This window comes from Furipterus horrens, unplaced genomic scaffold (genome assembly GCF_987537825.1).
Source record: "Furipterus horrens unplaced genomic scaffold, mFurHor1.1.pri manual_scaffold_9, whole genome shotgun sequence".
Classification (NCBI taxonomy): domain Eukaryota; kingdom Metazoa; phylum Chordata; class Mammalia; order Chiroptera; family Furipteridae; genus Furipterus; species Furipterus horrens.
Genome location: NW_028327179.1, coordinates 36,723,992 through 36,738,960, shown reverse-complemented (window position 1 = coordinate 36,738,960; position 14,969 = coordinate 36,723,992).

The window sequence follows — 14,969 nt, the reverse complement described above, 5'->3', positions numbered from 1 at the left end:
TGAAAACTCAGGCAGAAAAGAAATATCTTTTAATTTCTTTAATCTAGTGGTTAACTCTGCTTGAAAACAGAACTGTATTTTATTTTGTTTTATTATTATTTTTACCTAATATCTACTAACATATCTTGGTAAAATCATTCCATAAAATACACTCAGTGACCAAAAGGCCATAAAGAAAAATTATGTACTTTGGACTTGGTGTGATGCATATGTAATTTGGAGGTTAATTCTATGGCTGCCTTGTCTTTTCTTTAGTAAGTAGTGTTGCAAGTCAGTGCTAATACAGATAGTGTGTTCTTTCTGGGAAAAAATGTATCTAGCAATCCAGTGGCTGCTAAGATCTACTTAGGGCCAGGGACATCTGACAAAAGACCTCTTTAGGATTCTTGGCTTTATAGAAAACAAATGAAATCTTTAAAAATAATTCAATGGCACAACATATCTAAAATATGTCTTTGTAGTTTGAAGAGGCACACACGATGAGAAAGAACTATTTCTACCACCTTCCCAACCTTATTTTCACCTGCCACACTGATAACCATTGTTTTGAGCCATAAGCTTGAATGGGTTTTGACTTCCAATTCCACATCATTGCAAGTCCCATTTAGTCCAAGTTCCAACTATGTCTGTTGATCACTGCAGTTCATTTTGATGCATGCTCATGTTAGAGAACCTCTAAAATAGACATTTCAGTCTTTGTCTTCAATGATTTTTAAAAATATGAATTCTTGCTCTCTACTCAACCTTTTTCTTTGTTCAATAGCTAATGTTTGAAATCAATCCATTTTACAAACTCCAACTTCTACTCACAAGAGCCATCTTTGTGCTGACTTCTCTCCAGTTCTCTGGTTCAAAGAAATTCCTTTGCTATGAATATATATTTGTCTTCTCTCCTCTTGTTCTAAAACATTGGCAGTAGCCAACCCTATGCTCTGGTCTAACACAATGGGTTTACCCCATGCATTTGTTTAAAGCTGTACAAAGCTGTAGCTTATCCTCCCATGAGTTGGGACTGAAAAGTCAGGGGTTATGCGTTTGCTCCGCCTATTGCTTCACCAAAAGGCCTTTGAGGCTAACACTCTTGAGTTCTCTCTAACAATGAACCTGTTAGGTCTATTTTATTTCTGGGTTTGAGACAGTATCCCTGCTCTCAATCTGTTCGGTCACATCTGCCAAATCTCTTACACTTGGGGTTTAGCCCAAACTAAAATCCGCATTTCAAAATGATTCACGTGAATATCTCAGGTGATGGTGAGTTAACATGGGTTTCTTCATGTATGAAAAAATAGCTACATATTCTTTCCTGCCTTTGTGCAAGAAAGGGAACATCTAGAATTGTGAGACCATGAGCTGATTTTATAACTGGAAGTTTTGGGTAACTTGAGGTGCACCTTTAATTCTTAAGAAATACTTGTTAGAAAGGCATTTGGTTTGCCAACCCATCCTTTCCCCATTATGTATTCAAACCCTTATTTCAATGAAGGAAAAAACAGCTTCTGTATTTATGATGGTTTTATAATGGAGTAGAGGCATGCAAATCTTATAATTAAGAGCACAGTCTTCATTATTAGCCTGTAAGTCATACAATAAAATAAATCTGGGAGACATGGCCAAATGTTCGTACTCAATTTATTTGGAAATACATAACTTATCTGCTTGTGTCCTTCTATTGTGGCTGATAGTTTTGCTTCCCCTTAGCTCTATTAAGGGTTTTTGGTAGGTGGTACTGCTGCAGGGGTTGGAAACCTGAGCACAAAGCAGTGGCTGCACATCCAGGGGAGAGGTGAACAGTGTTAACCACCTGCAGTTTTCTTCTTGAATTGCCCCCTTCATTTCTGAGAGTTGGAGACTTCTACTGAGCTAGTATGAAAAACATTTCACATTGTGTTCTCAGGAAGTGATACCTGAGCACAATGCTTCTCCTCCAAGTAACGATCATAGTGGTGCAATGAAGGAAACACACACATGCCCCAAATTCCGACCTGCCACATAGTGTCTGCACACCTCACTCAGTGCCAGTCTTCCAGAATCAACAGGTGATCATGCTCCTCATGGCCCTAGACTTCTCTGCTTCCTTTTGTGTCAAACAAAAAAACCAGGGATGTGATTTGTTTTAATCTGGTTTAGTGATATAAATTAGGATGGTTTCTCTTCCTCTTTTTGCAATCTCCCTCTTTTTAAAGTAGGTAATTAGGGTTATTTTTTCACTTAAAATAGCTCTAGTGTGGACCTTATACTCTGGGATATCAGACCTGTTTCTGTTCTTTAAGAAGTAACTTTAATTCAGTCAGTTCCTTCAGAAAAATGATCACCCATCAAATAGGCAATTTAGAAATGGCGTTAGTTCAGCAGACAGTGTGTGTGTGTGTGTGTGTGTGTGTGTGTGTGTGTGTGTGTGTGTGCTCATAGAGGAACAGGTTTTTGATTCACTAGATTTGTTCTGGGGAAGGGATTAGGGTGGATGGTGATAGCTGCTGTTGAGGGTGTGTATGTGTGTCCTTGAGGTCAGTAGAAACTCTGGGCATGGAATAAAGGAAGAAAATGGTGTTTTAGAGCAAGAAATAGTGGGTCAGTGATGTGAATCTGTCAGGCATTTATCGAAAGCCTTAAAAGTCAGGCTTCCCTTTTTGCAACCCCTGCCTTGAACACTTTATTGTCCATAGTCATCAATCATTTCTTAATTCAAATGCTAATTACTTTCCAAATAGGCTTCTGGAAGAGCTACATATCTGTACTTTGCATCTATCTTGCTTATCAGAGAATTCATGGTTTTGTTTCAGGGATACAGGAAAATCCAAAATACATTAAATACCACTATAAAAGTTAGCCACCATGCATAAAACTGCTTTGTTTACATGATTTTACACAGCGCTTGTCACAGGGTAAGAATTCAATAGTTTGTGTCTTGAATGAATGAGTTTGCAAGCAAATGTGCATTTGGGCTCCATTAAAAATGCTACAGCGTTACTGCAGGGGTTCAGAACAGGCCTCCCCAGCATGTGCTGCTTTGGTATGTGACTTTCACCTCTTCCTTAAAGAACTAAATTGGGCCCTTGCCGGTAATAATAGTTATTATCAGAAATTACTTTTTCTGACCCATCTATAGGGCAGGGCAAACATCTGATTACTGAACATCTGCTCTTCTTATCGTCCTCCGAATGACCTTCCTCTCCTCTGAAGCTCCAAGGCCCCTTACCTCATCCTTAGCTCAGAATGTCTTATATACCCATTTTCCTTTCTGTCTTTGAACGTGTTATATAAGTGGGTCTCTGACTCTCTTAAGTATGTGCGTTTCTTATAAGTATGTATGTAATTCATTTGGGTTATTTTCTCTTGTTAATCTAATGTCTCATGTTGCTTTAATTATTAGAGCAGCTGAAAGAATCTAGGAGGGGAGAGGAAAGTTTCTTCTTCCCCCACATTACCAAGAGCTGATAGGAACACAAGGTCCTTTTACTGGTCACTTAAACCATTCTGTAAACATATGAAATTATTCATATCAAATCATATCAAATTATACATAATTTACTTCAGGTACAAAATTCTTTAGGAAAAGAGAATTTTACAGTTGTCTTATTTAATCAAGTTATTCATCTCAAACAGGACAACTTAACTCAAAGTAATGTTGTGTCTCTGCTCCCCAAAGTTAGGCTTATGTAAAATCAGATGAGCTGTAGAGTGTTGCTTAAGGAGGCAGAGGGGCAATTATCAAGGTCGGATGCTGAGAGATGCTGGGGGTGGGCAGATTTCCACTCAAAATCTCGGGGTGGCATAGGACACGGTAGAATAAGAGCTATGTCCTAATAGCCAAGGTAACTGACACAGGAGGGGGAAGTGTTACCAAACCGTCTAAATTCTGGGTTGCTATCTTTATATCTCTCTCTGGGAAGTTTCTCCCCTTTTAGATGGGTCTGTTCATCATTGTTTTCAAAGCTAAAACACTTCCTACACTCTTCTAGGAGTTGGTAGGCACTTAGGTTGTCTAACTTTCTAAATTGACCTATTTTCTCATAAGCTGGATACCTTGAAAAACTTGATACATTGATGATTTGGCAAATGTGAGACTGGGGTTTTCCAGAGGTTTGTCAAATTAATGTACCAGAAAAGTCCAACTCCTTATCTCACTCAACTTCAGGTTCATTGCCATCTCAGTGAAGAGTTACTGGCACACCGCCAATAATATCACAGACTCAGTTTGCGTTTGAATCCTAGTTCTACCTGTATGACCTTAGGCAACCTACTTAACTTTCCTGTGCCTCGGTGTATGCATTTATAAAATGGGGTTACTCACAGTACAGATATCAGTAGATAATGGTAGTAAGTGGGTTAATATGTGTATCACTCTTAGAATAGTCCCTGGCATATAGTAAGCACTCAAACAGTATTTGCAACTTTTTATTGTTCTTGTGTCTGTCTCCCTGTAGCATTAGATGGCTCCCAACTAGAGGAAAATGTGGCTGCTTGTGGCAGTCATGACTGCCCCTCCATGGCATTGTAAATTTCTGACAGGAGAGGAGAGCAACAGTCTTAAAGGCACACTCCCCAGGAGGTAATAGGGAAGGAAACTCTAGTTGACACGTCCCACGTCTTTCTTTTCCAAATTCCCTTAATGATGACTAATAAATTTCTAGGAAAATTAAAAATACTTTTTTTTCCATCAGGATAACTTGGATACCTTTTTGTTAAAAATTTAGAAATAGCCAAAGTAAAACCAATGAATCAGCAAAGTAGAAATTAGTAAAAGTTTATTGTATATACAACAACAACAACAGCAAACAGTTCACCAGCTGGTAGGACTCAAACCAAAACATGGAATGAGACCCAGAGGTATTTTGTTATAAAGCAGCTTATATAGTGTGAAAGTAGTAACTTTATTCTTCAGAGTGATTGGTTATACTATTAGAATTTTCTTAAATGATAGGGAATTGATCAGTGGTTATCTCATATCAATCTTAAACAATTTTTCTTGTGGTTTTCACAGACATAAGCAAGAAATGAGCCAACTCAAGTTAGCCTTGCAAAATAAGTTAAATTCAGCTTTGTTGGTATGACTAAGCTGGTTTTATCTGCTCAGTAAATTTTCAAGGCTGGTTTCCACTTGTTTTTATTTTAACACTTTATTATATCTAATCCCTGTTTAAGATTGAGTACAAGTAAGTAATGCCTAACATTTTTTCACAACACAAGTTGTCTAGAGTATTGGTCCAGTAACTCAGGGATATTAATGTTGTGACTTTGGATTCTTGTGGCATTTTGTTTATATTTGTTATTTCATTGTCTGTCCCCTTCCGTCTGAGGGGGAAAAAAGCTTTTCCAGAACTACCTTCACCCCTACTTTCCCTTATATCCAGGAACTTTCTGCTAAGTCCTCATTGGCTGTAACTGGGGCACCTGACAAGCCCTTACCACAAGGGAATCTGGGAAAGGGTTGTTAAATTTGGTCTAAACAGATCCTGATCCATTATTTGGTACTAGATGCTGACTGCGCATTCTCAGGAATCTGTTTGCAAAGAGCATGGTGGGGTTTGGCATTGACCAGGCCATTCACAATATCTTCTAAATCAGCATCCATATTTATGCTCTTGCCTTTCTTAGTGGTGAACACTTTTACCTGAGCTATCCTTAGTATTCATCAAAACAGATCTATGAATAGGCATCTCATTTTACAGCAGAGAAAAACGAGACAGCTGGTCGGTGGTGGGGACTGGATTCACACTCGGGCCATCTGACGTGATGCTGTTGCTCTCACCCACTTTCCCACAGGAGGCAGAGTGATTACCTGGTATTTCATTAAGAAAATGAAATATGATTTGTCAGACTCACCCCTAGAGAGAGGTATCCCTGGAGTCTTCTATAGGAGACTCTTGAGCCAAGAATTACTTGTCATAACAAATGAGCCATAGTTTTCTTGAAGCACAGCTTCTCTTCTGAGCCTGTAGACACTTTTATGTCTGTACCCATTTCAGGAATTCTGTCTTTATCTCTTGTATCCTTTTGCCTGGGATCCCTTTTTCGTCAGTTTATGGCATGTTTCTGTAAAGTATAACTCTTACAGTAGAGGTGATCCAAGTCATTTCTTGACTTGTGTCAATTACCCTTATATAATGAAACCTTTCAAGAAACACACACAGTCAGTGGGCCCCCTTTTGGTGTAGGGAGGAGTTTACAGTTCACTGAACACGCTGTTGCATACTTTCCACTTGGATTGCACTTATACCTGGTTTGAAGCCTAATTATGCCATCCGCTTTGGCCTATGTTTCTGGCTGTGCCGCTGCAGGGAGAGCTGGTGCGTGCTTACTTGGAAGGAAATTAGCAGGACTCTCACAGGGGAGATCTAGGAGCCCATTGTTTGGATTAAAGAAAGTCTAGGGCTTCTTTCATATCCACTTCTTTTTTGGTAGTGGTGGGCCTGGGTGCACTATGGTTAGCACAGGAAAACATGATGCTCTAGCACCTGTTCATTGATATTGGAAAGAAGATGCTTTTCTCTCATAATCCCCCAGTATCAACACAGTCGTAAGTGGTCTTTTTCCTTTCCACTCTGTAGCTCAGGAATGAAAAGCCATTCCACATACCTAACAAGTTAGTAGCACCTCAATGTATGTAATGTGTTCTTCTCATAAATTCTTAGAGTTGGAGAAAGCTTTGGAGACCATAGCACTTCTGTCTAGAGCAGGGGTCAGCACACTTTTTCCCTAAAGGGCAAGATAGTAAATATTTTAGACTTTGCTGGTCATATTATCTCTGTCACAAATACTCAGCTCTGCCATTGAAGCATGAAGGTAGCAATCTATAATACATAAATGTATGAGCATAGCAGTGTTCCAATAAAACTTTGTTGACACCAAAGTTTGAATTTCACATCTCAAAATATTCTTCTATTTTTTCCTAACTATTTAAAATTGAAAAAGACTTTCTTATCTTATGAATCATACAACAAGATTTATCCTATGGGCTATAGTTCATTGAACCCTGTTCTAAAGCACCTTGATCTAGGAGAATTTTCTGTGATGATGGAAATGTTCGATAATACTGAGCACTTGGAATGTGGCTAATGCCACTGAGGAACTGAGTTTTTAAATTTTAATTAAGACAAATTTAATTTTAAATAGCCACCTTTGACTAGTGGTTACTGTATTGAACAGACCTAGACCCCTGCTGTTTATCTGACCAAGATTTGAAACTCCCAGTTTTTGTGTCTTTTAGACAAAATTTCAAATTCCTGGAAGAAAAAGTCTGACTAGCCTTGTTAGGGCAATATCACATAAGGTAACAGACACTTGGGTTCCAGGAGTCCCATTACTGATTGGGGTACAGAGGTGATTTCCTGCAGAATGGAGCCTGAATATGCAACCCAACAGGGATTTGCTACAATAGTCTGAAGACTTTGCATTTCAAAAAGATGCCTCTATTGGAAAGGGAAAGAAACAACTTCAAAATGATATCCAGTAGTCCCCCCTTTTCCATGAAGAATATATTCCAAGACCCCCTTTGGATATCTAAAACTGTGGTTAGTACTGAATCCTATATATACTATATTTTTTCCTATATGTGCATACCTATGATAAAGTTTAATTTATAAATTATGCACAATGAGAGATTAAAAACAATAACTAATAATAAAATAGAACAATTGTATCAATATACTATAATAAAAGTTATGTGACTCTAGTCTCTCAAAACATCTAATTGTACTATAGGTACAACATGGATAAGCTGGACAAAGGGATAGTTTATGTCCTTCATGGGACATAAAGGGTCACATGAGATTTTATTAATTTACTCAGAATGGTACATAATTTAAAACTTATGAATTATTTATTTATGGAATTTTTCATTTAATATATATATATATTTTTTTGTGTGCTTTGTTTCTTTATACTTTTGATATGTTATATAGTGTATTCTTTTATTTTCCTTTTTATTGACTTTGTTGGGGTGATACTGATTAACAAAATTATACAGGTTTCAGGTGCACAGTTCTACAGCACATCACCTGTACACTGTATATAGTGTGTTCACCATCCCAAACCAAGTCTCCTTCCAATTGTGGCTGACCATGAATAATTCAAACTCTGGATAAGGGGGAACTAACTACTATACTGTTAGTAGCATCATAATGGGAGAGAGTTTCTGTGGCTATACCACATTTCAGAATTCCTTAATTCATACTACCAATGTTGATTTGCATAACCCCAGAGAATCTAATTGTTTTAAAATATGCTACCTGTGTAGTTGCAATAAGCATTACTATGTCTAAGGGGCAGTGCTAGATGCTTTCACAAATTGTTGCAGATTTATTCTTCATCTCATGAAAGTTCTCACACAGAATGCTGTTTTGCAAAGAATTAAAATGAAAGTAAATGTCCTCATGAAGAAAATAATGTGGATTATTATTCTGTTACAGAAAGCATTTCAAGATTATATTATTACAAAACTAAGATTTTAACCTTATATCAACTTTTGAATCTCTGAGAAAGTTTAGCATTCAGAGCTTTGACCTTAACACATTAATGGCATGCTTACCAGCTTAAGCTGCTCTTGGGAACCCCCTACCATCTCTGAAAAATTCTTTATTTGTTTGATGAGTACATGAAGGTAAGGATACTAATTCTGAATGAGAAATCAGATAAGACCATTGCTAAAGTATCACGTAAGAATTAAGTGATAGGAAAGTGGAAGCTGGGAAGATTTTGGAGTAGAGAGATTTCCAGAACAGTGACTGCAAGTGCCCTAAAGCAGGAATGAGCTTCCTGTTGAAGAAAAGGTGGCCAGAGGGATTTGGCCATGAAAGGGTGAATTCTGGAGATGGTCAATGATCAGATCATAAAATAAGGCTTGTTTAATACTCATCACAGACTCAGGAAGAGATCTCATACTAGCATACAATAAACACAAATTACCTCACTGACATTGAAGAGTACGAGCTGTTTGTTTATGGCTAACTTGAAGGTGATGGCTCAGCCAATGGACATGCATCCAATTGAAATAGAAAGTAGGTATATAGAATTATGTCTCCAGTTTCCCTCAAGGTATTGCAGACCAAGTAGTTTGGAATGAAATGCCTCCTTTGGAACTCGGCAGGGAGATGTGGTTACCTAGAAATCTCTGACTGTGAATTGGATCTCTTTTTGTCTCCTGTAGCATTAAGAAAAATTGGGGAAATCCTGATACATTGAAGGGTTCAGATGACCAAGAGAAACTAGCATATCAAATCACAGAAGGTGTAGAACTAAGATATCCGACACAACAACTTAGTCTGAACAGAAATCAATAAAAATTCTAAAGAATTAGAAATCAAAACAAATAAACAAAGTTTTTAAATCACTGGAGGTACAAAGAAGCTGTATATGCAAAATAATCTGTAGTCCGAGTACTCAGCTGCTGGAGCCTGGCACTGCAACCAAGGTTTTGAATTGGTCTGCAGAGGTCCTACAACAGTGCTTTTAATTGATATGAATGAAGATGAAAACAGGATTCTGTGATATAGAGAGATGATTCATTTACTTCATTAATAATGTTACAAAATACATCCATGAACAGGGAATTTGCAAGGTAGTGTTTTCCATGGATGATATTGAAACCATTGTGAATACATTTATTCATGATGGTAAAGTGAGCATTCCCATTGTTACTGCAAATGCAGGCACAGGTGACAATGTAGACAGAATTTGATTCTAATGGGCCTGCTCAAAGCTGTCAGTCCAGTCATACAGACCACTGGTTTGAGGTCTCATCCTGGCACAAAGGTGATGTGATATCACTAGTAAATGTAATTTGCTATGGTTATTATGGGTAGCAAAATTAGTAGAAATAAAATTTTACTACAGAGAGCATGAACTTGCTTTTATAAAAACATTTTTATTTATGAAGATGCAAAATTTTCATTGCTACCAAAACAGTGGCTTAATAGTGACTAATAAAAAAAGTATTATAATTCCCAGAACATTTTATCAACATTTTAAGGTTTTCTAATGGTTATTTGAGGAATGAATATTTCCCAAGAACATGGGTTAAATGTAAACATAAAAATGACCATGTTTTAAGTTGTTCATGAGGTCTTAATTTAGCTAGTTTTTATATCTGATCCATCACAATCATTGTTTTACTTTTAACCATTGAAAAAGCTTCTGTTGACACTGAGAAGAACGTAAAGTAGTGAAGGAAGGGGTTGCAATGGCAGTGAATGTGGACTTGAAGTGCAGGTTGGGGAGTGATGTGGCATCCATTTCCACACTCCATTATATCTTTTTATTTCAGGGTAATAATTAGAAACAAAAATAAGCCATTGCACTTCAAGTACAAATGATGACTGTGGCCAACAGATAATATGTGGTTAGTTGTATAGGTATCAATTATAAATCTCTTTTAAATGAGACCATTTCACTGTACCTGCTTAGCTCTATAATTTCTTGTAATTTTCACAATAAAACAAACACAAAATGTCTGTTGACAGCCAAGTGGTTGATTCCCACCATGTCAGTTCTGTTTCTTCTAATTAAATCATATCTTAATTCCTTGAAGCTGTCCCTTCTTAGTTTCTCAAGCCAATCTCTGCTTCCCCACGTGGTATAGCTTCTCCTGGCAAAGCAACACCGACCAGCTTTGCTGAGCTCCCGTACCACACACTTGGCTTTTTCAGTGTGAAGAAGTAGGTCCAGTTCACATATATCTCTGAGTCCTAAAGGCAATCCAGGAGTGAATAATCCATTTCTTCATTATGGCAGGATAAAGCCCTAAATAGAAATATTTATTTTAACATTTAGAAAATTTTGCTTATTTGACTATAAAATAACTCAATTTTAGAAAATGCTCTTTTTCTAATTCTACTAGGCTCTTTCTTTTAGCACCATGCACATCAAAACAGGAGAAAAGGATTAAGGTTGAGCATATCACCTAAGAAATGAATTTCAATTAAAATAACTGCTGTTCAAGGAGATGGAAGGTACTGTAGTTTGAAAAACATTTAAAATCCTCTACTTTCTGCTAAAGGATGATTCTGCCTGGAACACCATATAATAGAAATAGGGGGAAGGAAGGCTTTCCACAGACCACTAAGCAGTTAGATTTGGTAACCAGTTCATAACCTGTAATACAATTTGACAAACAAAAATTTTCTTTACCTTTTTGGACATCAGAGAATTTTGATGCCTGAAATATTGACTGTTTAATGTCATTGCAATTTTATTTTATAAAATTTCAAACAAGTGTGCATAATAATCTTGTATGTTATGTCAAAAAAGCATGCCATTTAAAAGACATGGTGATATATATGCATTTACATGCATATAAATACTATTCTGGAATGGAATGAAGTGATTCTGATAGTTTAGGTTTCTTCTCTAGAAAGATAATCTATTATTTAGGTTTGGAATGCAGCCCTCCAGGGAACAATGTAATCTTTAAGTGGTTGGGATTTTCAGTTATACCTTGTAATTTGTCAAATGTTCACATCACTTACATTAATGTTTATTGATAATTTTTATTATCTCTAGGCTGCTAACCTAATCTCTAGGTTACTATGTCTGACTTTTGATCACTTTTTTTTTATAATATTTATACCTTCAAATATAATTACTGTTTGCTCATCAATTTACAATAAAAAGCTGCTTAATAGCCTTTAAATATGCATTTTCAAATGCTCTTGGCTGATTTGAATGACTTTGTGTGTGTGTTTATGAGGTTCTTTCTAAATAGCCACAATACAAGAATAAAGCAATTAAGAGTGTCTTAAATACACAAACTGTTCAATTTAAATCTATGTAGATCATCTTGGGTTCAATTATGTTTATTCCATCTGTTTTTATCATCTGCTGTTACAATAATTTATCATTTCTACATGATATTAAAATGTAAATTAATCAAGAGAGGAAACACATGTGGACTATTAGTTAATAAAACTACATTTGGCAAGTCAGCTAAGTCATAAAAATTAATTAAATTTCATTGCCCATATATGCTTGTAATTGTATATTTAGTGTGCATTTGCATAATTATATAATGGAATCTATATGCTCTGCTAAGCATAATCTAGATGCACAAATTACCAATTCAAAACCAGAGCTTCTTATAAAGATATCACAGAGAAAGTTTCTTTTTTACAGGAAATCATGTATAAGAAGTAAATAAGAAAAAAAAGTTTTAAATGTAAACCATACATGCCTAAAGTTCAGCAAGGTAACTGACTGAAAAAACAATTCAAGTTACAGACAAGTCCTGGCTTTGTCCTTTGGAATGCCACTTTTAAAAGTGTATTTTATAGTTTTTGATCAGGAAAAAGTGTACTTTTTGAAAAGGTGCTGTGAGCAAGTTAGATTAGCTAACGTTCTGAGACAGATTGTGTGTAAAGGGCCTCTGACTCATAATAATTTTTGATGAATTACATTTCAATCAGTCTAGTCCCGTGATTAATTTAATTTTTAAAAATGGTGCCTAAGTAGTTGTTTTAAGATCATATACTGGGGCAAAATTGTACTTACTGGCATTACACTCTTAGATATATACAATTTAATAACATTTGCTGAAGGTGACTGGGAAAATTTGCATATTGTGAACAGCAGCCCCTGACGAAATCTATTTTGGGCACTGTCCAATTTCAACTCCTCAAAACCCAGTCCTCGCTAGCTGACCTCTCATTGGGTGATCAAAATAACTCACAATAAGTTTAAATGAGAGACCTAAGTTATCAGGTATATTTACTTACTGAAAAAGAAGATTGTAATACAAATACAGGGTGGGGCCAAAGTAGGTTTACAGTGGTTCGTATGAAAAATAATACAATAATTAATAAATAATAATACAAAACTAAACTCTGTTTCATGTACTCACAATTGTAAACCTTCTTTTGTCCCACCCTGTACATTTTGAAAATGTCAATCTGTTTAAACCACACCACTCCCTGGTGTCTTTTCCTGGCTCCTGTATGTATCAAGTTTAAGACTAAACTCACTCAACATGTTTAGCTTTGCTTGCTACATCCTTCCTCATGTGATCATTTGGGCTTTCCTCTCCTACTTTCCTCATTGCTCACCAACTGTCCTTCTGTGACTTAAGAATTGCATTGCCAAGAAACCTCAGGTGAACAGTTGAGTGCTGCATTATTATTATTTTTAGTGGAGAAAATGGTGCCAGGGACCAGATTGTTTGAGTCTCATAATTATATTTTTTCCTCTGCTAAAGCCAGATTTAAGAGTAGGTCATTTGTTGGCTCTTCTGGATAACAGTCAATTTAAGGTGCTAAATGTGATTAGGATACATTGGAAATATGGAGCCAGTTAACTCAAATCTCTAAGTACAATTCCTTTCATAATTGAACAAAAGTAAAAAGTGTTTTTTCTTCTGCCAAAGGAGATGATGCCTTTGTGTGAAAGTAAAAGCATAACATAGCACAGTTATTATATACTGGTTTACCTGCTGAGCACTTCTCAATGGGTAGAGCAGATTCAAGTTTTGAGTTGAAGCTATAGGGCAGATCAGCAGCCCAGAGAACAACCAGACAAGCAGTTAGCTGAGATTCCAATTCTATTCATTAAGAATGACTGGGTTTGTTCTGGAATTTAAATTTTAAACTCTTTTTGGAAAATGCATACTCTCCTCAAAAAAATAAATACCTACATGTAGCATGTAGAAACAAAATCTATAAAAAAGATGGAAATACTTTTTGCCCTAAAAATAAAAAAGAAAACCCCAAAAACATTTTACACATATTTTGAATAGACCTGATGTATGATAAAAAGAAACCCCTTTGTAATTCAAGACAATATTAAACAAGTTAAAATGCTATGTTACATCAGTGCATTTAATAATTACTTATTTTGAATATAAAGAAGGTATGATTAGTGTGTTTCTCCCTGTCTCATTGAATCATCAATTTCCTCCCAAGTCTTTTTGTAAAGGGGAGCAACTCTACTACTAGATACCCTTCTCTTTTTTAGACTTTAATTGTGAATTAATTTCAGATGTAAAAAAAATTGCAAAAATAGTACAAAGAGTTCCTTGTACACTTTACCCAGATTCTCTGTGAAAGATTCTTCTGATTGTACTGTACACCACTGGTGGACTAATGGAATAACTCATTCAGCATAGAGTTATTCCATGCATCTGTGCAATAGTGTATGTGTCTAGGAAAATCATTTCACAGCTCAGGCAAACCAAAAGGGCTGCAGAATCCCTTTGTCATGTATTTACCCTGTAACCCAGAATAAGTTGGCGTCATAGAACTGTGGAATGAATGACCTACTGAAAACTCCATATCACTCTAGGTAGGGCTATGATAACTTGTGAGTTGGAGATGCTCTCCTACAGGATGCCATAGATGCTTTGAATCGGCAGCTAAAATACAGTGCTCTTTCTCCCAAAGCCAACTCCAAGGGCTAGGAGTAGAAGTGGTTCCTCTCACTATTTTATTTAATGACTCTGTCTTCTCCACAATGTTGGTTTCTAATATCTTTTGCTTTCATTCCCACAATGTTGGTTTTAGATGTTATAGAGATATTTGTTACCAGGGAAGAAGGCTTCCACTAGGGATGTGTATGGGTGGTTGCCATAAAGATAGTTTTCTTAATTTGAAGTGGAGTTGAGATTCATACCTGGCCATTTTGAGCTCCTCATGTCCCTGAATCAAAAGATAAAGAGGTCACTAACCTCAGGGAGATGACATTTCAATCAACAAAGAAAAGTTGGATCGCTCTGTCACTGGAGACATCTGGGACCTAGATAATTCACTGAGCACTTAGTACTTTCATACAGCATAGTATAAGTTAATGGGAAACTAGGAAAATTTAGTAAAGGATGAACTACCAGAGGCTGAGCCTCTTCAGAGAAGAATGTGTAGGTCACTCCACCATAGAGCATCTCTATTGCCAAGGTGTTGGCTAAGGGCAAAGAGAAGATGCAATAGTTGTTATAAGAAGGGTGTGTTAAAATCTTAACTATCAGTCACGATCAGTTACTAGACTGAAGACCAGAA